Genomic DNA, 23,920 nt, shown 5'->3' on the forward strand with positions numbered 1-23,920 from the left:
AAAACATCGTGTCCCTTGTCTCCTGTTACCATCCGCCTAGACGCACAGTTTGGGACCCCCTACCCGAGATCCGCCGGTTTTGACACCGACATACACCATTACGGCGTCCCCCACTGCATCATAACCGACAACGGCACAAACTTCACGGCTGATGAAGTCAAACTTTGGTGCAAAGACATGGGCATCAAGCTCGAATATGCTTCAGTATATCACCCTCAAACTAACGGTCAAGTCGAACGGGCCAATTGTCTCATTATGAGCGGCATCAAACCCAAACTAGTGCGATCCCTCAAGGAATCTAACACGCACTGGGTAGAGGAGCTTGACTCCGTACTTTGGGGGCTGCGGACCACGCCGAATCGCACTACCGGATTCACACCATTTTTTATGGTATACGGCGCAGAGGTAGTACTGCCATGCGACATAATCCATGACTCACCTTGAGTGCGCATGTACAAAGAAAGAGAAGCTGAGCTCGATCGGCAGGACAGCTTGGACGCATTGGAAGAGGAGCGCGACGTGGCAAAGGCTCGTTCCGCATTCTATCAATAGCAGGCTCGAAGATACCAAAGCAGAGAAGTACGGGCCAAAACCTATAACGTTGGCGAACTAGTTCTACGCCTGCCGGACAAGAAAAAGGATAAATTAAAGCCCAAATGGGAGGGCCCCTTCATCATCGACCAAGTACTGACCGGCGGAGTGTACCGTCTGCGAAGCGCATCGGATAACCGACTCGAGCCGAACCCATGGAACGCAGCACGCCTACGAAGGTTCTACGCCTAGCGCCGGACTCCGTGTTCGTTTCCTTCCCTAGTCCCTTTGTTTTATTTTTTATTTTTATTTTTGGCAGTCCGGGATTTTGTTCCTTCTCCCTACCTTTTTTTCCAAGCCCTTAGGGGCTTGCATGTGCAATATTCGCACATACCCGACGCGCTACCTGCGCCCATAATACCTGGGGGCTTCTCTACCAAGAAGTTTATATAAAACGGGCCTCATTCCCAAAACATGTGTGATGCTTCCGCATGAACCTTTTATACACCATTATATGCATCGATATGACTTAAGTTTTGGCCAAGCTGGGTTGCCTGGCTCCTGTGCTTACCCCTACATTCCCGTTCGTTCGGCTAGGTGGTAAAGGGAGCACCTCTGCGATTGTTACTGCCGGGTCAGCCGGATGTGTACCTTAGACTGGGTGAAGCCGAAAGCTGGCGTTCTTAAGGGAATATTCGGTCGGTGAACTAAAAGATGATCTTTCGTATTCATTCATTTTCCCCCAGATGCTTTTCTGCTCTTTCCGACAGTTCGGACATGCACTTTAGAGCATGCCTCCCAGGGAAAGGAACCCCTAACGGAAATATTCTCTCTGCAAGATGTTTCTTACTAACCATGTAATATAACATAACTAGTTGGGCACTTGTCTGCTAAAGCACTTATGACCCCTACGCCCTGTCTTCATGCATGCCCCGGTTCTTACATAACCGAGAGGGTATTCGGACACACTCCGGACTATAGGGACCAGAGGTCGAAGCGAAAAGGTCCGCAATGATAAACGATCTACAATCCGGCTAGAAGACATTTTTTATGTCATTTTTACAGAGTCAATTCGACTCGGCATATTCTTCTTCAATGCCATCCAAAAGGCGGTCTAATTTATAGTCCTATTGGGAATACGTTGCAGCCAGCTCCACCTGGCCATATGCTAAGCTGACCGGGATCTCCTTTCCGTCCAGACCTATAGGGCCGACCTCGGCCATGTGGTTTGGGTCAGCCTTCGTGTACCGAGTCTTCACCATGGCCCAGGCCTCCCTTGCACCTTGACGGCAAGCCGATATCTTCCACAACCGGAAGCGCTGCCGCACTCCCTCCAGCTTCTTGACAAGCTCCTCAAGGCCTTCGGGCATGGAGAGAGATGGACACATAGCCTGGATGACGCTTTGCATTGCCTGCCGAACTCGCTCGTGTAGTTGCAATAGCTCGGCAAGAAGGTCTCCCGATGAACCGGGCATTTCCTCCGCCGGACGACCCGTCAGCAGACCTACAGACATAGCTTTTTCAATCGACTTCCTCGCCGAATTCTTTTCTCGAAGATTCATTCAAGCACTTACTAAAAATGCCGCGTCGAAGTCGCCGATTCTCCTTCACGGCAGACGATAGATGAATACGAACATCTTTTAGTTCCTCGCCTAGCTGGGTATTGGCGTCTTGAAGCTTGTTCTTCTCTTGCCTCACCCTCGTCAGCACGCTCTCGCCAGCCTTTAGTTGGCGTAGGAGTCGTCACTACTAGGAAAAGGGCTATAGATAGGATTGATACTAATGGCGCACTTGGTAAGCAGTGCGCCACTACTATATACTAATGGCGCACCAGGCACACGATGTTGGTGATCAAGAAGGGCCACATGTACTTCTCTCGTGGGTGGGAGAAGTTCTACCGTGCCTAGGACCTGCAGCTGGGGTACTTCCTTCTCTTCAGGTACGACGACGATGCCAACATGCTCATCGTGAAGGTGTTCAACAAGACTATGTGTCGCATGCGCTATGCTGCCGATGATGATGCCGACACGTTCTGCATCTTCTTATTCCTCTACATTTGGCTTTGTCTCACATCGATTGTTAACGGTCATTGTTGCATTTTGGACAGGTAATGGGAGCAGCAGCAGCAACACTGGCTACAGCCAAAGCAGCAGCGACTATGGCTGTAGCGAAAGCAGCAGCGATTCTGGCTGTAGCGAAAGCAGTAGCGATTTTGGCTGTAGCGAAAGCAGCAGCGATTCTGGAAGCAGCATAGACAACAAGAAGGATGATCCGGACTGGAGTGCGGGAGAAGAGGAGCAGAGTGAGGATGAGGAGCTGCAGGATGACGATGGGCATCAGGCTGAGGATGACCTAGCGCTGGTGGTGGCTGACCAAGGGCAAGAGATGGTGGTGGCTGACCATGGGCAAGAGATGGAGGTGGCTGAGGATGACCTAGCGATGGTCGTGCCTGAAGGTGGCCTCGCGATGGTGGTGGTGCCTGACAATGACCACGCACCGGTGGTGGCGCCGGCGATCCCACAGCTGGGCGACATGACCACGCCAATTGTGGTAGAAGACTACATCCCACTACCTCCACTGCCTCCACCGCCTCGCCACTCTAGCCGCATCAGGGAGAGGAAGGAGAAGAAGGAGAAGAACAATGCATGAGAACTGAACTTTGTCAGGTATGTCAAATCTCCTATAGGTTAGCCATCCAAAATGATATATATATACTTAGTTACCTATGTTATCTCTAATATGCTTAGTTTCCTATAGGTTAGCTTCATTTTACCTAAGTTGGCTCTAATATACTAACTAAGAGCTTATATGCTTAGTTTCCTATAGGTTAGCTCCAAAATAACTTATGTTAGCACAAAATGATCAAGTTTACATAATAAGCTTATAGTCTTTTTCTTATTCTTCTTCTTTTCCAAAATGACATAGGTAAGCTTCATTTTACCTAAGTTGGCTCTAATATACTAACTTAGAGCTTATATGCTTAGTTTCCTATAGGTTAGCTCCAAAATAACTTATGTTAGCACAAAATGATCAAGTTTACATAATAAGCTTATAGTCTTTTTCTTATTCTTCTTCTTTTCCAAAATGACATAGGTTAGCTTCATTTTACCTAAGTTGGCTCTAATATACTAACTTAGAGCTTATATGCTTAGTTTCCTATAGGTTAGCTCCAAAATAACTTATGTTAGCACAAATGATCAAGTTTACATAATAAGCTTATAGTCTTCTTCTTATTCTTCTTCTTTTCCAAAACTCTTCTTATTCTTCTTCTAGTGTTCTTCTTCTTCTAGTATTCTTCTAGTCTTCTTCTTTTTCTTCTTCTAACTTCTTGTTTATCATTTTGCAGATTTGATTTAATTGACGGAAGCTTGCATGGATGGAGTGCTTCTTTTCCATTTGTGTTTTTAGTTTGTATCAATGTGAAACTTTTGTGAATTGATGGATAACGGTGTTGGATGAACAATGTGAAACTTTTGTAATATGTAACGACGGAACTATGTGTTGGCTATGTATGTATATATGATGAAACTTGTGTGTTGGATATGATTGTTATATGAATGCTTGTTGTATATATATGTGTTGAATATTTCATATGTGAAATAGTGACCTGAGATTAAGAAAAAACAAAAAAAATTAAAAAAATTGTTACTAATGGTGCACTACCATGTGGTGCGCTATAAGTATAGCAGATAATAGTGGCGCACTGTGGGCAATACCAATGGCGCACTACATGGTGCGCCATTAGAATACCAGATTCTAACGGCGCACCAGTGGTGCGCCATTAGTAAAAAATTCTAGTGGCGTGATACTAATGGCGCACTGGTAATGCGCCATTAGTAGGCAAAACCAGTGCGCCATTAGTAGGCCTTTTCCTAGTAGTGCGTTGCTGGTCCGGATTTACTCCGGCCTCATCTGCATTATTATCGTCAGGGTTGCACGCCTGCCGCATTTCAAAACGAAAGTACCTTTCGGAGCACATATTACCTGTGGGCGTCCCCTTGACATTCTCTGAAGTGGCCAATGCGGCCTCGAGCTGAGCCTTGCACTCTTCGAGCTCCTGGGACAATTGCGTGTTCTTCTTTGTAAGACACTGCATAGCACATGATCCTTCAAACAGTTATCTTCACTGTTTCAAGTCTCGGGGGCTACTGACATATATAACCTTCAATTTTACTCACATGTATGTCTTTCACATACTGCTCCGTGGCTCTGGCTAGACCATTTTGAGCAGCACGGAGATATGCATCTCCGGTATTGAAGGTGTCCAACACCTCGGGGGAAAACACGCATCACGAAGAATAGTCCGGTGACGCCTGTGGTTCAGGGCACTCTCCACCTCTGAATTGGTGGCAGATAGCCCGTCAGCGCCCTTTGTCGGAGGAGTGCCTGAGGCGCGTCCCGTGTCCACCTCCGCTTCCGGACCCGGCCTCGAACCTTGGCCGGCGGACATAGTCCGGCGGGCTCTCTTCTTCCTAAGAAAATCATGTGCATTAGTAAGACTCAAGGGCATAAACCCTAGGCGTTAAATCCGCACGCCATACCGTTGCGCCGAAATCTCAATCCGGTCCGCACTTCTTTTTGGCCCGCCTGGCTTCAGCGGCCCTTGTTGGCAGCCCAATGCGGGCTCGGCTTTCCGCCTCAAGGATTTACCCTGCGAAACATTGTTAGTACACGACATGCAAGATAAAACATTAGAATACTGGGACTTCGGTCTTAGTTACCTTGGAGGCTGGAAGTAGTCCAGGATAGTCGGCCGTGATGGCCACTAAGGAGTTACCCTTGCTCAACTGATGAAATACTCCATCAATCAACTCCACGCATAAGTCCGGATCTTCTTGGGAGTCTGGATCGAGGGGCCGTCCCGGGTCCTCGGGTTGTGGAGCAGGGCTGTTTATTTCCTTCACAGCCTAGCGCAGCTCCTGCGTTTGAACATTACTAAGTCTAAGTACTCAACTATGGGAATTTCACAAACGGACAGGCAAGTGAAAGTGTCCGCTCACCCAACTAGGAGGATTGTACATAGCGAATCCGCCTTCCGGGTTGACACGGAGGAATTCTTCCTCTTCCCCCTTGTACAAAGCAGATAAGATTCTCGTTAAAGTGGCGGCCGAAACTAGCCCCTTGCGACCGCACCGGGTAGCGTCATCCTCCCCGTTGAAATCCCACATGGGGTGGCCTCTGTATTGAAGCGGCTGCACCCCTCGCGTAATGCATACGGCCATGACCTTAATCATGGTCAGTCCGGAGTGAGCCAACAACCTTATCCGGATCATCAGGTACAGGACGTCCCTGTCAGCTTCCCTCTGAGGGCTCCGTGGGCGCCAACACAGGCGCTTCTTCAACGGGGCATTATTGAACTCGGGGAGTCCGATCCGTACAGGGTCCGGCAGGGGGATGTCATCTATATAAAACCACTCCAAGGGCCAGTCTACGGACGCCCTCTTTGGGGTGCCGGATAGATATCCGGTCCCGGCGATACGCCATAGTTCGGCTCCGCCCACCTGATAAATAGACCCCTCCTGAGAATGGGGCACAAGGCAGAACAACCTTTTCCACAGTGCGAAATGGGCCTCGACACCCAAGAACAGCTCGCAGAGGGCCACGAAGCCCGCGATGTGCAAAATGCAGGCGGGCGTGAGGTTATGTAGCTGGAGGCCGTAGAACTCTAGCAACCCTCGGAGAAATGGATGAATAGGAAATCCTAGTCCTCTCATCATATAAGGGACTAGGCATACCCACTCTCCTTGAGAGGGATTGGGAACGCCCTCCGCCTGCTCTCCGCCGCTATAGGCAGCAATCCCGGCTTGAACAGGGACCATATATGCTGGGGGGAGAAGCCCCTTGGACTGAAGCACTACTAACTCGCTATGCGGGATGGATCACCGCCCCCAATCTCCGGGCCGAGGGCTGGAGGAGCGAGAGCAGGAGCGGCATCGACTGGCCATGTTGGAATGGATCTCTGTCAGAGGCGCTCTGATGAAGACTCGCGGAGGGAAGATGGTGCGAGTTGGATGTAAATCCCCGTCTCTTTTATGGGCGGCTCATTAACGCAACCGGGGGGTAATTGAAAAAGAAACCCCCTGGCTTTTCGCATTCGTTTGACGCGTGGAAGATGGTCATTATGAGGCACAGAAGCCGAGGAGGACAGCGCACACTAGAAGCCGGACACTATTCGACGGATACAGAGAATTTGTAGAAGAACCCGCCTTGCAATGCCGAAGACAACTTGCGCGCCAGACTCGTCGTCATTGAAGCCTTGTTCAGGGGCTACTGAGGGAGTCATGGATTAGGGGGTGTCCGAATGGCCAGACTAAGACCTTTGGCCGGACTCCCGGACTATGAAGATACAAGATTGAAGACTCCGTCCTGTGTCCGGATGGGACTTTCCTTGACGTGGAAGGCAAGCTTGGTGATACGATATGAAGATCTCCTCCCATTGTAACCGACTCTGTGTAACCCTAGCCCTCTCCGGTGTCTATATAAACCGGAGAGTTTTAGTCCGTAGGACGAACAACAATCATACCATAGGCTAGCTTCTAGGGTTTAGCCACTCCGATCTCGTGGTAGATCTACTCTTGTACTACCCATATCATCAATATTAATCAAGGAGGAGTAGGGTTTTACCTCCATCGAGAGGTCCCGAACCTGGGTAAAAACATCGTGTCCCTTGTCTCCTGTTACCATCCGCCTAGACGCACAGTTCGGGACCCCCTACCCGAGATCCGCCGGTTTTGACACCGACAACCATCCTTGGAGATGACATGCCCAAGGTAGGTCACTTCAGGAAGTCAAAATTCACGTTTAGAATACTTTGCATAGAGTTGATGGGGTACATGCCTTGCAACCAGCGCTAGAGGGATAAACTCAAGCAATAACAACCCCATCTTGTTATCCTCGATGGCAACAATACAATACGTGCCTTGCAACCCTTTCTGTCACTGGGTCAGGACACCGCAAGATTGAACCCAAAGCTAAACACTTCTCCCATGGCAAGAAAGATCAATCTAGTAGGCCAAACCAAACTAATAATTCGAAGAGACTTGCAAAGATAACTCAATCATACATAAAAGAATTCAGAGAAGATTCAAATATTATTCATAGATAAACTTGATCATAAACCCACAATTCATCGGATCTCGACAAACACACCGCAAAAAGAGTTTACATCGAATAGATCTCCACAAGAGAGGGGGAGAACATTGTATTGAGATCCAGAAAGAGAGAAGAAGCCATCTAGCTAATAACTATGGACCCATAGGTCTGTGGTAAACTACTCACAACCCATCGGAGGGGCAAGGATGTGATGCAGAGGCCCTCCATGGCCGATTCCCCCTCCGGCAGCACGCCGGCGAAGGCTCCAAGATGGGGTCTTGCGGATACAGAAGGTTACAGTGGTGGAAATTGTGTTTCGTCTGCTCCCTGGATGTTTTCGGGGTACGTAGGCTTATATAGGAGGAAGAAGTACGTCGGTGGATGCCTGAGGGGCCCATGAGACAGGGGGCACACCCTATAGGGGTGGGCGCGCCCTCCTATCTCGTGTGAGCCTCGTCTGCTTCTTGACTTGCACTCCAAGTCCTCTAGATCATGTTCGTTCCAAAAATCATGCTCCCGAAGGTTTCATTCCGTTTGGACTCCGTTTGATATTCCTTTTCTTCGAAATACTGAAATAGGCAAAAAACGGCAATATGGGTTGCACCTCGGTTAGTAGGTTAGTCCCAAAAATGATATAAATGTGTAAAATAAAGCCCATAAGTATCCAAAAGGGGTAATATAATAGCATGGAACAATAAAAAATTATAGATACGTTGGAGACGTATCAGTGACATGACCATAATTCATTGCAGGCGTCCTGGCACTACCACTTTTGGGATAACGATTTCGGCCGCTCTTCTTATGACCAACAGAAGGACAAGATGCATTCTGTGGCTGACCCTGGTGACAATCGAGGGTAAGGTGTCCTGGCTGTCCACCCTGAATCGTTAGTTGTCTCGACGGCGGAGGCAGACAAGGTGCAACATAAGATGGCCTTGGTGTTGGAGCAGGTCGGTGATGAACATTGTGTGGGATCCAGACTCGGCGTTTCTCAGCAGGCTGACTCGAGGATGATCCAACATCTCGAGTACACTTGAGTGACTCCTGGTACTCAGTAAGACCAGTTTCAGTTTGGAAAGCTTGGCTGACAAGTGTCGCAAAGTCTGCGCAATCATCAGCAACAAGTGTGAGCTTTATATCGGGACGCAGTCCTTCATGAAATTTCTCTTGCTTGCGAGCGTCAGTGCAGACGTCATCCGCAGCATAGCGGGATAATTCAAGGAATTTCCTCTGATATTCATCCACAGTCATTGAGCCTTGTGAGTGTTTGCGGAACTCCTTCTTCTGGTCCATCAAGCCTTGAGAATGTGTTGTGCACGGAAGGCTAACTGAAATTCCTGCCAAGTGATTACAGTCTCTACAGGCAGCATACCCTTGTGGCTTTCCCACCATTGAGCAGCTGGACCCTTCAAGTGGAATGTCGCAAAGGTGAGGTAACTGGCAGGGGCAACATTAGCTGACTCCATCTCAAACAGGATGTCACGAAGCCAAACATCAGCAGCCATAGGATTGGTGGAGTTGCGTAAAATGGATGGGATGAGGCGCATGAATTCTTGCATTGTTATTGGGGCAAGCTATTGATGAGCATTCTGGTTTGGAAACTGAGCTATTACTCCAGTCATAAACTACCGATTCAGCTCAAACTGCTGCAGCATTGCGGCCATATAGGGTGGAAGTGGAGGATCGTCGGCCATCCTGCTAGAACATCGGGAAGCAATTTAACAGGGGTGGAGCAGGTGTAAGGAGTCATTCATGAGGTAACTTGAACAATGAGCAAAGGTGCAGTATGTACAAAGCAGTAGTCATTAAAGACATGCATATACATATACAGAGCCATTTACACGTTGGTAGTAGGAGTTCGCACAAGAGGATCATCCTAGACATACTAGGCGGCACACATGCACGCGATGGAAGGATACAACAACGAGACATAGCAAAGGCTACATCATCGTCGGAGAAAACCAGTAGAGCGAGGAATCTGCAGGGGACGACGCAGGGTGCCCTCGATATGAAGGATTTCTGTGGCCCGTGGACAAAGTGAAGCAGATCCTGGTTACAAATTCAAGAAAGGCAAGATACAAATCTCTGGGTGGATGTGATCACGAGAACCTAGGGTAGAGTTAGCAAAACCATTTAACCCGAATAGAAGAGAGATCAGAGTCCCAGAGTATAGACGAGGAGTAAAAGATCCTAATATCACCCAATGGCGACATGGGCCCGTAAGCCACACAGCCATGTTAGTAAAACCGTTTTTCAAACGCTAGACTCAACTTCGGCCAAGGAGTTGGAAAGGGGGATCCTACAGGTAGTCGGCTCTAATACCAACTTGTGACACCCCCGATTCAATCGTACACTAATCATACACGCAAATGTGTACGATCACGATCAGGGACTCACGAGAAGATATCACAACACAACTCTAGACACAAATAAAATAATACAAGCTTTATATTACAAGCCAGGGGCCTCAGGGCTCAAATACATAGATCGATACACAAGAGTCAGCGAAAGCAACAATATCTGAGTACAGACATAAGTTAAACAAGGATGCCTTAAGAAGGCTAGCACAAAAGAAAAAACGATCGAAGAGGCAAGGCCTCCTGCCTGGGACCTCCTAACTACTCCTGGTCGTCGGCGGTGGCATCTGGCTCCAAGGGTTCACCATCTGGTTGCATCAATCGGAAAGAAGAAAGAAGGGGAAAAGGGGGGGTAGCAAAGCAACCGTGAGTACTCATCCAAAGTACTCACAAGCATCAGATATATACTAAGTATGCATTAGTATCAAATGGAAGGGTTATAAATGTGGACTGAACTGCAGAATGCGAAAATAGAGGGGGAAGGCCTAGCCTATCCAAGACTAGCATCTTCACGCAGCTCCGAGCATCTTGCAGCATGTAGAAGAGTAAAGAATAGCAGTTTATAATATTTAACAAGCATGTTGTAACATTAATGCCCAGAGATCCTTCCTCGACTCCCTGCGAGAAAGCAATCCCGGAGCCACATATCTCTAGTATCCATATATAGTTGTATAAGATCAGGATATAAGTCTGAACGTCCATTACCGTGGACACGATATTCGAATATATAACTTCCCTGTAGGGGTGCACCATGTTACCTGAGGGAGTCCTGGATTAGGGGGTATTCGGACAGCCGGACTATATACGTCGTCCGGACTATTGGAGCATGAAGATACAAGACTCAAGACTCCGTCCCGTGTCCGAGTGGGACTCTCCTTTGCATGGAAGACAAGCTTGGCAATCCGGATATTGTATATCCTTCCGTGTAAACCCTAGCCCTCTCCGGTGTCTATATAAACTGGAGAGGTTGGTCCTTAGAAGGCCGATCGCAATTACAATCATAATCATCATAGGCTAGCTGTTGGGGAACGTTGCAGAAAATTAAAAATTTTCCTACGGTTTCACCAAGATCCATCTATGAGTTCATCTAAGCAACGATTCATAGGAGAGAGATTGCATCTAGATACCACTTGTAGATCGCGTGCGGAAGCGTTCAAGAGAACGGTGATGATGGAGTCGTACTCGCCGTGATCCAAATCACCGATGACCAAGTGCCGAACGGACAGCACCTCCGCGTTCAACACACGTACTGAGCGGATGACGTCTCCTCCTTCTTGATCCAGCAAGGGGGAAGGAGAGGTTGATGAAGATCCAGCAGCACAACGGCGTGGTGGTGGATGCAGCAGGACTCCGGCAGGGCTTCACCAAGCTGCTGCGGGAGGAGGACGAGGTGTAGCAGGGGAAGGGAGGCGCCAAGACACAGGGTGCGGCTGCCCTCCCCCCTGCCCTCCTTTATATAGCCCCCAGGGGGGGCGCCGGCCCTGGGAGATCCAATCTCCCAAGGGGGCGGCGGCCTGGGGGTGGAGTACCCCCCAAGGCAAGTGGGGTGCGCCCCCACCCTAGGGTTTTCAACCCTAGGTGCAGGGGGGGCCCAAGGGGGCGCACCAGCCCACTAGGGGCTGGTTCCCCTCCCACTTCAGCCCACGGGGCCCTCCGGGATAGGTGGCCCCACCCGGTGGACCCCCGGGACCCTTCCGGTGGTCCCGGTACAATACCAGGTGACCCCGAAACTTTCCCGATGGCCGAAACAACACTTCCTATATGTAATTCTTTACCTCCGGACCATTCCGGAACTCCTCGTGACGTCCGGGATCTCATCCGGGACTCCAAACAACATTCGGTTTGCTGCATACTCATATTCATACAACCCTAGCATCACTGAACCTTAAGTGTGTAGACCCTACGGGTTCGGGAGACATGCAGACATGACCGAGACGGCTCTCCGGTCAATAACCAACAGCGGGATCTGGATACCCATGTTGGCTCCCACATACTCCTCGATGATCTCATCGGATGAACCACAATGTCGAGGATTGAAGCAACCCCGTATACTATTCCCTTTGTCAGACGGTATGTTACTTGCCCGAGATTCGATCATCGGTATCCCAATACCTCGTTCAATCTCGTTCCGGCAAGTCACTTTACTCATACCGTAATGCATGATCTCGTGACCAGACACTTGGTCACTTTGAGCTCATTATGATGATGCACTACTGAGTGGGCCCAGTGATACCTCTCCGTTATACGGAGTGACAAATCCCAGTCTCGATCCGTGTCAACCCAACAGACACTTTCGGAGATACCTGTAGTGCACCTTTATAGTCACCCAGTTACGTTGTGACATTTGGTACACCCAAAGCACTCCTACAGTATCCGGGAGTTACACGATCTCATGGTCTAAGGAAGAGATACTTGACATTGGAAAAACTCTAGCAAAACGAACTACACGATCTTGTGCTATGCTTAGGATTGGGTCTTGTCCATCACATCATTCTCCTAATGATGCGATCCCGTTGTCAACGACATCTAATGTCCATAGTCAGGAAACCATGACTATCTGTTGACCAACGAGCTAGTCAACTAGAGGCTTACTAGGGACGTATTGTGGTCTATGTATTCACACGTGTATTACGATTTCCGGATAATACAATTATAGCATGAATAAAAGACAATTATCATGAACAAGGAAATATAATAATAATCCTTTTATTATTGCCTCTAGGGCATATTTCCAACAGTCTCCCACTTGCACTAGAGTCAATAATCTAGTTACATTGTGATGAATCAAACACCCATAGAGTTCTGGTGTTGATCATCTTTTGCTCGCGGAAGAGGTTTAGTCAACGGATCTGCGACATTCAGATCCGTATGTACTTTGCAAATATCTATGTCTCCATCTTGAACATTTTCACGGATGGAGTTGAAACGACACTTGATGTGCCTGGTCTTCTTGTGAAACATGGGCTCCTTGGCAAGGGAAATAGCTCCATTGTTGTCACAGAAGAGGTTGATCAGCCCTGACGCATTGGGTATGACTCCTAGGTCGGTGATGAACTCCTTCACCCAAATTGCTTCATGCGCTGCCTCCGAGGCTGCCATGTACTCCACTTCACATGTAGATCCCTCCACGACGCTCTGCTTGCAGCTGCACCAGCTTACTGCCCCACCATTCAACATATACACGTATCCGGTTTGTGACTTAGAGTCATCCAGATCTATGTCGAAGCTAGCATCGACGTAACCCTTTACGACGAGCTCTTCGTCACCTCCATAAAGGAGAAACATGTCTTTTGTCCTTTTCAGGTACTTCAGGATATTCTTGACCACTGTCCAGTGTTCCTTGCCGGGATTACTTTGGTGCCTTCCTACCAAACTTACGGCAAGGTTTACATCAGGTCTGGTACACAGCATGGCATACATAATAGATCCTATGGCTGAGGCATAGGGGATGACGCTCATCTCTTCTTTATCTGTTGCCGTGGTCGGGCATTGGGCCGAGCTCAATCTCACACCTTGCAATACAGGCAAGAACCCTTTCTTGGACTGATCCATTTTGAACTTCTTCAAAATCTTATCAAGGTATGTGCTTTGTGAAAGACCTATGAGGCGTCTCGATATATACCTATAGATTTTGATGCCTAATATGTAAGTAGCTTCTCCAAGGTCCTTCATTGAAAAACACTTATTCAAGTAGGCCTTAATGCTGTCCAAGAATTCTATATCATTTCCCATCAAAAGTATGTCATCTACATATAATATGAGAAATGCTACAGAGCTCCCACTCACTTTCTTGTAAATGCAGGCTTCTCCATAAGTCTGCATAAACCCAAACGCTTTGATCATCTCATCAAAGCGAATGTTCCAACTCCGAGATGCTTGCACCAGCCCATAAATGGATCGCTGGAGCTTGCATACTTTGTTAGCATTCTTAGGATCGACAAAACCTTCCGGCTGCATCATATACATCTCTTCCTTAAGATAGCCGTTAAGGAATGCCGTTTTGACGTCCATCTGCCATATCTCATAATCATAGTATGCGGCAATTGCTAACATGATTCGGACGGACTTAAGCTTCGCTACGGGAGAGAAAGTCTCATCGTAGTCAATCCCTTGAACTTGCCGATAACACTTAGCGACAAGTCGAGCTTTATAGATGGTGACATTACCATCCGCGTCCGTCTTCTTCTTCAAGATCCATTTGTTTTCTATCGCTCGCCGATCATCGGGCAAGTCAGTCAAAGTCCATACTTTGTTTTCATACATGGATTCTATCTCGGATTGCATGGCTTCTAGCCATTTGTTGGAATCTGGGCCCGCCATCGCTTCTTCATAGTTCGAAGGTTCACCATTGTCTAACAACATGATTTCCAGGACAGGGTTGCCATACCACCCTGGTGTGGAACGTGTCCTTGTGGACCTACGAAGTTCAGTAGCAACTTGATCCGAAGTACCTTGATCATCATCATTAATTTCCTCTCCAGTCGGTGTAGGCACCACAGGAACATTTTCCTAAGCTGCACTACTTTCCGGTTCAAGAGGTAGTACTTCATCGAGTTCTACTTTCCTCCCACTTACTCCTTTTGAGAGAAACTCTTTTTCCAAAAAGGATCCGTTCTTGGCAACAAAGATCTTGCCTTTGGATCTAAGGTAGAAGGTATACCCAATGGTTTCCTTAGGGTATCCTATGAAGACGCATTTTTCCGACTTGGGTTCGAGCTTTTCAGGTTGAAGTTTCTTGACATACGCATTGCATCCCCAAACTTTTAGAAACGACAGCTTAAGTTTCTTCCCAAACCATAATTCATACGGTGTCGTCTCAACGGATTTACACGGTGCCCTATTTAAAGTGAATGTAGTTGTCTCTAGTGCGTATCCCCAAAATGATAGCGGTAAATCGGTAAGAGACATCATAGATCGCACCATATCCAATAGAGTGCGATTACGACATTCGGACACACCGTTACGCTGAGGTGTTCCAGGCAGCGTGAGTTGTGAAACGATTCCACATTTTCTTAAGTGTGTACCAAATTCGTGACTTAAATATTCTCCTCCACGATCTGATCGTAAGAATTTTATCTTTTGGTCACGTGTATTCTCTACTTCATTCTGAAATTCCTTGAACTTTTCAAAGGTCTCAGACTTGTGTTTCATCAAGTAGACATACCCATATCTACTTAAGTCATCAGTGAGAGTGAGAACATAACAATATCCTCCGCGAGCCTCAACGCTCATTGGACCACACACATCAGTATGTATGATTTCCAATAAGTTGGTTGCTCGCTCCATTGTTCCGAAGAACGGAGTCTTGGTCATTTTGCCCATGAGGCATGGTTCGCATGTGTCAAATGATTCATAATCCAGAGACTCTAAAAGTCCATCAGCATGGAGCTTCTTCATGTGCTTGACACCAATGTGACCAAGGCGGCAGTGCCACAAGTATGTGGGACTATAGTTATCAACTTTACATCTTTTGGTATTCACACTATGAATATGTGTAACATTACGTTCGAGATTCATTAAGAATAAACCATTGACCATCGGGGCATGACCATAAGACATATCTCTCATATAAATAGAACAACCATTATTCTCGGATTTAAATGAGTAGCCATCTCGCATCAAACGAGATCCAGATACAATGTTCATGCTCAAACTTGGCACTAAATAACAATTATTGAGGTTTAAAACTAATCCCGTCGGTAAATGTAGAGGTAGCATGCCGACGACGGTCACATCGACCTTGGAACCATTCCCGACGCGCATCGTCACCTCGTCCTTCGCCAGTCTCCGCTTATTCCGCAGCTCCTGCTGTGAGTTACAAATATGAGCAACGGCACCGGTATCAAATACCCAGGAGTTACTACGAGTAATGGTAAGGTACACATCAATTACATGTATATCAAATATACCTTTAGTGTTGCCGGCCTTCTTATCCGCTAAGTATTCGGGGCAGTTCCGCTTCCAGTGACCCTTCCCTTTGCAATAAAAGCACTCAGTCTCAGGCTTGGGTCCATTCTTTGACTTCTTCCCGGCAACTGGCTTACCGGGCGTGGCAACATCTTTGCCGTCCTTCTTGAAGTTCTTCTTACCCTTGCCTTTCTTGAACTTAGTGGTCTTATTGACCATCAACACTTGATGTTCTTTCTTGATTTCAACCTCTGCTGACTTCAGCATTAGAAATACTTCAAGAATGGTCTTCACCATCCCCTGCATATTGTAGTTCAACACAAAGCTCTTGTAGCTCGGTGGGAGCGACTGAAGGATTCTGTCAATGACTGCATCGTCCGGGAGGTTGATCTCCAGCTGGGACAGGCGGTTGTGCAACCCAGACATTTTGAGTATGTGCTCACTGACAGAACTGTTTTCCTCCATCTTACAACTATAGAACTTGTCGGAGACTTCATATCTCTCGACCCGGGCATGAGCTTGAAAAACCATTTTCAGCTCCTCCAACATCTCATATGCTCCGTGTCTCTCAAAACGCTTTTGGAGCCCCGGTTCTAAGCTGTAAAGCATGCTGCACTAAACGAGGGAGTAATCATCAGCACGTGATTGCCAAGTGTTCATAACGTCTTGGTTCTCTGGGATGGGTGCTTCACCTAGCGGTGCATCTAGGACATAATCTTTCTTGGCTGCTATGAGGATGATCCTCAGGTTCCGGACCCAGTCCGAATAGTTGTTGCCATCATCTTTCAGCTTGGTTTTCTCTAGGAACGCATTGAAGTTCATGTTGACATGAGCGTTGGCCATTTGATCTACAAGACATATTTTTGCAAAGACTTTAGACTAAGTTCATGATAATTAAGTTCATCTAATCAAATTATTTAATGAACTCCCACTCAGATTGACATCCCTCTAGTCATCTAAGTGTTACACGATCCGAGTCGACTAGGCCGTGTCCGATCATCACGTGAGACGGACTAGTCATCATCGGTGAACATCTCCATGTTGATCGTATCTTCCGTACGACTCATGTCCGACCTTTCGGTCTCTTGTGTTCCGAGGCCATGTCTGTACATGCTAGGCTCGTCAAGTTAACCCTAAGTGTTACTGCATGTGTAAAACTGTCTTACACCCGTTGTATGTGAACGTAAGGATCTATCACACCCGATCATCACGTGGTGCTTCGAAACGACGAACTTTAGCAACGGCGCACAGTTAGGGGGAACACTTTCTTGAAATTATTATAAGGGGTCATCTTATTTACTACCGTCGTTCTAAGTAAACAAGATGCATAGACATAATAAACATCACATGCAATTATATAAAGTAGTGACATGATATGGCCAATATCATATAGCTCCTTCGATCTCCATCTTCGGGGCTCCATGATCATCTTCGTCACCGGCATGACACCATGATCTCCATCATCGTGTCTTCATGAAGTTGTCATGCCAACGACTACTTCTACTTCTATGGCTAACACGTTTAGCAATAAAGTAAAGTAATTGACATGGCGTTCTTCAATGACACGCAGGTCATATAAAAATAAAGACAACTCCTATGGCTCCTGCCGGTTGTCATACTCATCGACATGCAAGTCGTGATTCCTATTACAAGAACATGATCTCATACATCACAATATATCATTCATCATTCATCACAACTTCTGGCCATATCACATCACATGAAAATTGCTGCAAAAACAAGTTAGACGTCATCTAATTGTTGTTGCATCTTTTACGTGGCTGCAATTGGGTTCTAGCAAGAACGTTTTCTTACCTACGAATAACCACAATGTGATTTTGTCAACTTCTATTTACCCTTCATAAGGACCCTTTTCGTCGAATCCGCTCCAACTAAAGTAGGAGAGACAGACACCCGCTAGCCACCTTATGCAACTAATGCATGTTAGTCGGTGGAACCTGTCTCACGTAAGCGTACGTGTAAGGTCGGTCCGGGCCGCTTCATCCCACAATACCGCTGAAGCAAGAAAGGACTAGTAGTGGCAAGCAAGTTGACAAGATCTACGCCCACAACAAAATTGTGTTCTACTCGTGCAATAGAGAACTATGCACCAGTGACCCTTCCCTTTGCAATAAAAGCACTCAGTCTCAGGCTTGGGTCCATTCTTTGACTTCTTCCCGGCAACTGGCTTACCGGGCGTGGCAACATCTTTGCCGTCCTTCTTGAAGTTCTTCTTACCCTTGCCTTTCTTGAACTTAGTGGTCTTATTGACCATCAACACTTGATGTTCTTTCTTGATTTCAACCTCTGCTGACTTCAGCATTAGAAATACTTCAAGAATGGTCTTCACCATCCCCTGCATATTGTAGTTCAACACAAAGCTCTTGTAGCTCGGTGGGAGCGACTGAAGGATTCTGTCAATGACTGCATCGTCCGGGAGGTTGATCTCCAGCTGGGACAGGCGGTTGTGCAACCCAGACATTTTGAGTATGTGCTCACTGACAGAACTGTTTTCCTCCATCTTACAACTATAGAACTTGTCGGAGACTTCATATCTCTCGACCCGGGCATGAGCTTGAAAAACCATTTTCAGCTCCTCCAACATCTCATATGCTCCGTGTCGCTCAAAACGCTTTTGGAGCCCCGGTTCTAAGCTGTAAAGCATGCCGCACTAAACGAGGGAGTAATCATCAGCACGTGATTGCCAAGTGTTCATAACGTCTTGGTTCTCTGGGATGGGTGCTTCACCTAGCGGTGCATCTAGGACATAATCTTTCTTGGCTGCTATGAGGATGATCCTCAGGTTCCGGACCCAGTCCGAATAGTTGTTGCCATCATCTTTCAGCTTGGTTTTCTCTAGGAACGCATTGAAGTTCATGTTGACATGAGCGTTGGCCATTTGATCTACAAGACATATTTTTGCAAAGACTTTAGACTAAGTTCATGATAATTAAGTTCATCTAATCAAATTATTTAATGAACTCCCACTCAGATTGACATCCCTCTAGTCATCTAAGTGTTACACGATCCGAGTCGACTAGGCCGTGTCCGATCATCACGTGAGACGGACTAGTCATCATCGGTGAACATCTCCATGTTGATCGTATCTTCCGTACGACTCATGTTCGACCTTTCGGTCTCTTGTGTTCCGAGGCCATGTCTGTACATGCTAGGCTCGTCAAGTTAACCCTAAGTGTTACTGCATGTGTAAAACTGTCTTACACCCGTTGTATGTGAACGTAAGGATCTATCACACCCGATCATCACGTGGTGCTTCGAAACGACGAACTTTAGCAACGGCGCACAGTTAGGGGGAACACTTTCTTGAAATTATTATAAGGGGTCATCTTATTTACTACCGTCGTTCTAAGTAAACAAGATGCATAGACATAATAAACATCACATGCAATTATATAAAGTAGTGACATGATATGGCCAATATCATATAGCTCCTTCGATCTCCATCTTCGGGGCTCCATGATCATCTTCGTCACCGGCATGACACCATGATCTCCATCATCGTGTCTTCATGAAGTTGTCATGCCAACGACTACTTCTACTTCTATGGCTAACACGTTTAGCAATAAAGTAAAGTAATTGACATGGCGTTCTTCAATGACACGCAGGTCATATAAAAATAAAGACAACTCCTATGGCTCCTGCCGGTTGTCATACTCATCGACATGCAAGTCGTGATTCCTATTACAAGAACATGATCTCATACATCACAATATATCATTCATCATTCATCACAACTTCTGGCCATATCACATCACATGAAAATTGCTGCAAAAACAAGTTAGACGTCATCTAATTGTTGTTGCATCTTTTACGTGGCTGCAATTGGGTTCTAGCAAGAACGTTTTCTTACCTACGAATAACCACAATGTGATTTGTCAACTTCTATTTACCCTTCATAAGGACCCTTTTCGTCGAATCCGCTCCAACTAAAGTAGGAGAGACAGACACCCGCTAGCCACCTTATGCAACTAATGCATGTTAGTCGGTGGAACCTGTCTCACGTAAGCGTACGTGTAAGGTCGGTCCGGGCCGCTTCATCCCACAATACCGCTGAAGCAAGAAAGGACTAGTAGTGGCAAGCAAGTTGACAAGATCTACGCCCACAACAAAATTGTGTTCTACTCGTGCAATAGAGAACTATGCACCAGTGACCCTTCCCTTTGCAATAAAAGCACTCAGTCTCAGGCTTGGGTCCATTCTTTGACTTCTTCCCGGCAACTGGCTTACCGGGCGTGGCAACATCTTTGCCGTCCTTCTTGAAGTTCTTCTTACCCTTGCCTTTCTTGAACTTAGTGGTCTTATTGACCATCAACACTTGATGTTCTTTCTTGATTTCAACCTCTGCTGACTTCAGCATTAGAAATACTTCAAGAATGGTCTTCACCATCCCCTGCATATTGTAGTTCAACACAAAGCTCTTGTAGCTCGGTGGGAGCGACTGAAGGATTCTGTCAATGACTGCCTCGTCCGGGAGGTTGATCTCCAGCTGGGACAGGCGGTTGTGCAACCCAGACATTTTGAGTATGTGCTCACTTACAGAACTGGTTTCCTCCATCTTACAACTATAGAACTTGTCGGAGACTTCATATCTCTCGACCCGGGCATGAGCTTGAAAAACCATTTTCAGGTCCTCCAACATCTCATATGCTCCGTGTCACTCAAAACGCTTTTGGAGCCCCGGTTCTAAGTTGTAAAGCATGCCGCACTAAACGAGGGAGTAATCATCAGCACGTGATTGCCAAGTGTTCATAACGTCTTGGTTCTCTGGGATGGGTGCTTCACCTAGCGGTGCATCTAGGACATAATCTTTCTTGGCTGCTATGAGGATGGTCCTCAGGTTCCGGACCCAGTCCGAATAGTTGTTGCCATCATCTTTCAGCTTGGTTTTCTCTAGGAACGCATTGAAGTTCATGTTGACATGAGCGTTGGCCATTTGATCTACAAGACATATTTTTGCAAAGACTTTAGACTAAGTTCATGATAATTAAGTTCATCTAATCAAATTATTTAATGAACTCCCACTCAGATTGACATCCCTCTAGTCATCTAAGTGTTACACGATCCGAGTCGACTAGGCCGTGTCCGATCATCACGTGAGACGGACTAGTCATCATCGGTGAACATCTCCATGTTGATCGTATCTTCCGTACGACTCATGTTCGACCTTTCGGTCTCTTGTGTTCCGAGGCCATGTCTGTACATGCTAGGCTCGTCAAGTTAACCCTAAGTGTTACTGCATGTGTAAAACTGTCTTACACCCGTTGTATGTGAACGTAAGGATCTATCACACCCGATCATCACGTGGTGCTTCGAAACGACGAACTTTAGCAATGGCGCACAGTTAGGGGGAACACTTTCTTGAAATTATTATAAGGGGTCATCTTATTTACTACCGTCGTTCTAAGTAAACAAGATGCATAGACATAATAAACATCACATGCAATTATATAAAGTAGTGACATGATATGGCCAATATCATATAGCTCCTTCGATCTCCATCTTCGGGGCTCCATGATCATCTTCGTCACCGGCATGACACCATGATCTCCATCATCATGATCTCCATCATCGTGTCTTCATGAAGTTGTCACGCCAACGACTACTTCTACTTCTATGGCTAACACGTTTAGCAATAAAGTAAAGTAATTTGCATGGCGTTCTTCAATGACACGCAGGTCATATAAAAATAAAGACAACTCCTATGGCTCCTGCCGGTTGTCATACTCATCGACATGCAAGTCGTGATTCCTATTACAAGAACATGATCTCATACATCACAATATATCATTCATCATTCATCACAACTTCTGGCCATATCACATCACATGAAAATTGCTGCAAAAACAAGTTAGACGTCCTCTAATTGTTGTTGCATCTTTTACGTGGCTGCAATTGGGTTCTAGCAAGAACGTTTTCTTACCTACGAATAACCACAATGTGATTTTGTCAACTTCTATTTACCCTTCATAAGGACCCTTTTCGTCGAATCCGCTCCAACTAAAGTAGGAGAGACAGACACCCGCTAGCCACCTTATGCAACTAATGCATGTTAGTCGGTGGAACCTGTCTCACGTAAGCGTACGTGTAAGGTCGGTCCGGGCCGCTTCATCCCACAATACCGCTGAAGCAAGAAAGGACTAGTAGTGGCAAGCAAGTTGACAAGATCTACGCCCACAACAAAATTGTGTTCTACTCGTGCAATAGAGAACTACGCATAGACCTAGCTCACGATGCCACTGTTGGGGAACGTTGTAGAAAATTCAAATTTTTCCTACGGTTTACCAAGATACATCTATGAGTTCATCTAAGCAATGAGTCATAGGAGAGAGATTGCATCTACATACCACTTGTAGATCGCGTGCGGAAGCGTTCAAGAGAACGGTGATGATGGAGTCGTACTTGCCGCGATCCAAATCACCGATGACCAAGTGCCGAACGGACAGCACCTCTGCGTTCAACACACGTACGGAGCGGATGACGTCTCCTCCTTCTTGATCCAGCAAGGGGGAAAGAGAGGTTGATGAAAATCCAGCAGCACAACGGCGTGGTGGTGGATGCAGCAGGACTCCGGCAGGGCTTCGCCAAGCTGCTGCGGGAGGAGGACGAGGTGTAGCAGGGGAAGGGAGGCGCCAAGACACAGGGTGCGGCTGCCCTCCCCCCTGCCCTCCTTTATATAGGCCCCCAGGGGGGCTGGCCCTGGGATATCCAATCTCCCAAGGGGGCGGCGGCCTGGGGGGTGGAGTGCCCCCCAAGGCAAGTGGGGTGCGCCCCCCACCCTATGGTTTTCAACCCTAGGCGCAGGGGGGGCAGGGGGCGCACCAGCCCACTAGGGGCTGGTTCCCCTCCCACTTCAGCCCACGGGGCCCTCCGGGATAGGTGGCCCCACCCGGTGGACCCCCGGGACCCTTCCGGTGGTCTCGGTACAATAACGGGTGAGCCCGAAACTTTCCCGATGGGCGAAACATCACTTCCTTTATATAATTCTTTACCTCCGGACCATTCCGGAACTCCTCGTGATGTCCGAGATCTCATCCGTGACTCCGAACAACATTCGGTTTGCTGCATACTCATATTCATACAACTCTAGCGTCACCGAACCTTAAGTGTGTAGACCCTACGGGTTCAGGAGACATGCAGACATGACCGAGACGGCTCTCCAGTCAATAACCAACAGCGGGATCTGGATACCCATGTTGGCTCCCACATACTCCTTGATGATCTCATCGGATGAACCACGATTTCGAGGATTCAAGCAACCCCGTATACTATTCCCTTTGTCAGACGGTATGTTACTTGCCCGAGATTCGATCGTCGGTATCCCAATACCTCGTTCAATCTCGTTACCGGCAAGTCACTTTACTCGTACCGTAATGCATGATCTCGTGACCAGATACTTGGTCACTTTGAGCTCATTATGATGATGCACTACCGAGTGGGCCCAGTGATACCTCTTCGTTATACGGAGTGACAAATCCTAGTCTCGATCTGTGTCAACCCAACAGACACTTTCAGAGATACCTGTAGTGCACCTTTATAGTCACCCAGTTACGTTGTGACGTTTGGTACACCCAAAGCACTCCTACGGTATCCGGGAGTTACACGATCTCATGGTCTAAGGAAGAGATACTTGACATTGGAAAAGCTCTAGCAAAACGAACTACACGATCTTGTGCTATGCTTAGGATTGGGTCTTGTCCATCACATCATTCTCCTAATGATGTGATCCCGTTGTCAACGACATCTAATGTCCATAGTCAAGAAACCATGACTATCTGTTGACCAACGAGCTAGTCAACTAGAGGCTTACTAGGGACGTATTGTGGTCTATGTATTCACACGTGTATTATGATTTCCGGATAATACAATTATAGCATGAATAAAAGACAATTATGATGAACAAGGAAATATAATAATAATCCTTTTATTATTGCCTCTAGGGCATATTTCCAACACTAGCTTCTAGGGTTTAGCCTCTACGATCTCGTGGTAGATCTACTCTTGTACTACTCATA

The sequence above is a fragment of the Triticum aestivum genome, chromosome 6B (assembly GCF_018294505.1).
Source record: "Triticum aestivum cultivar Chinese Spring chromosome 6B, IWGSC CS RefSeq v2.1, whole genome shotgun sequence".
In the NCBI taxonomy this organism is placed as follows: domain Eukaryota; kingdom Viridiplantae; phylum Streptophyta; class Magnoliopsida; order Poales; family Poaceae; genus Triticum; species Triticum aestivum.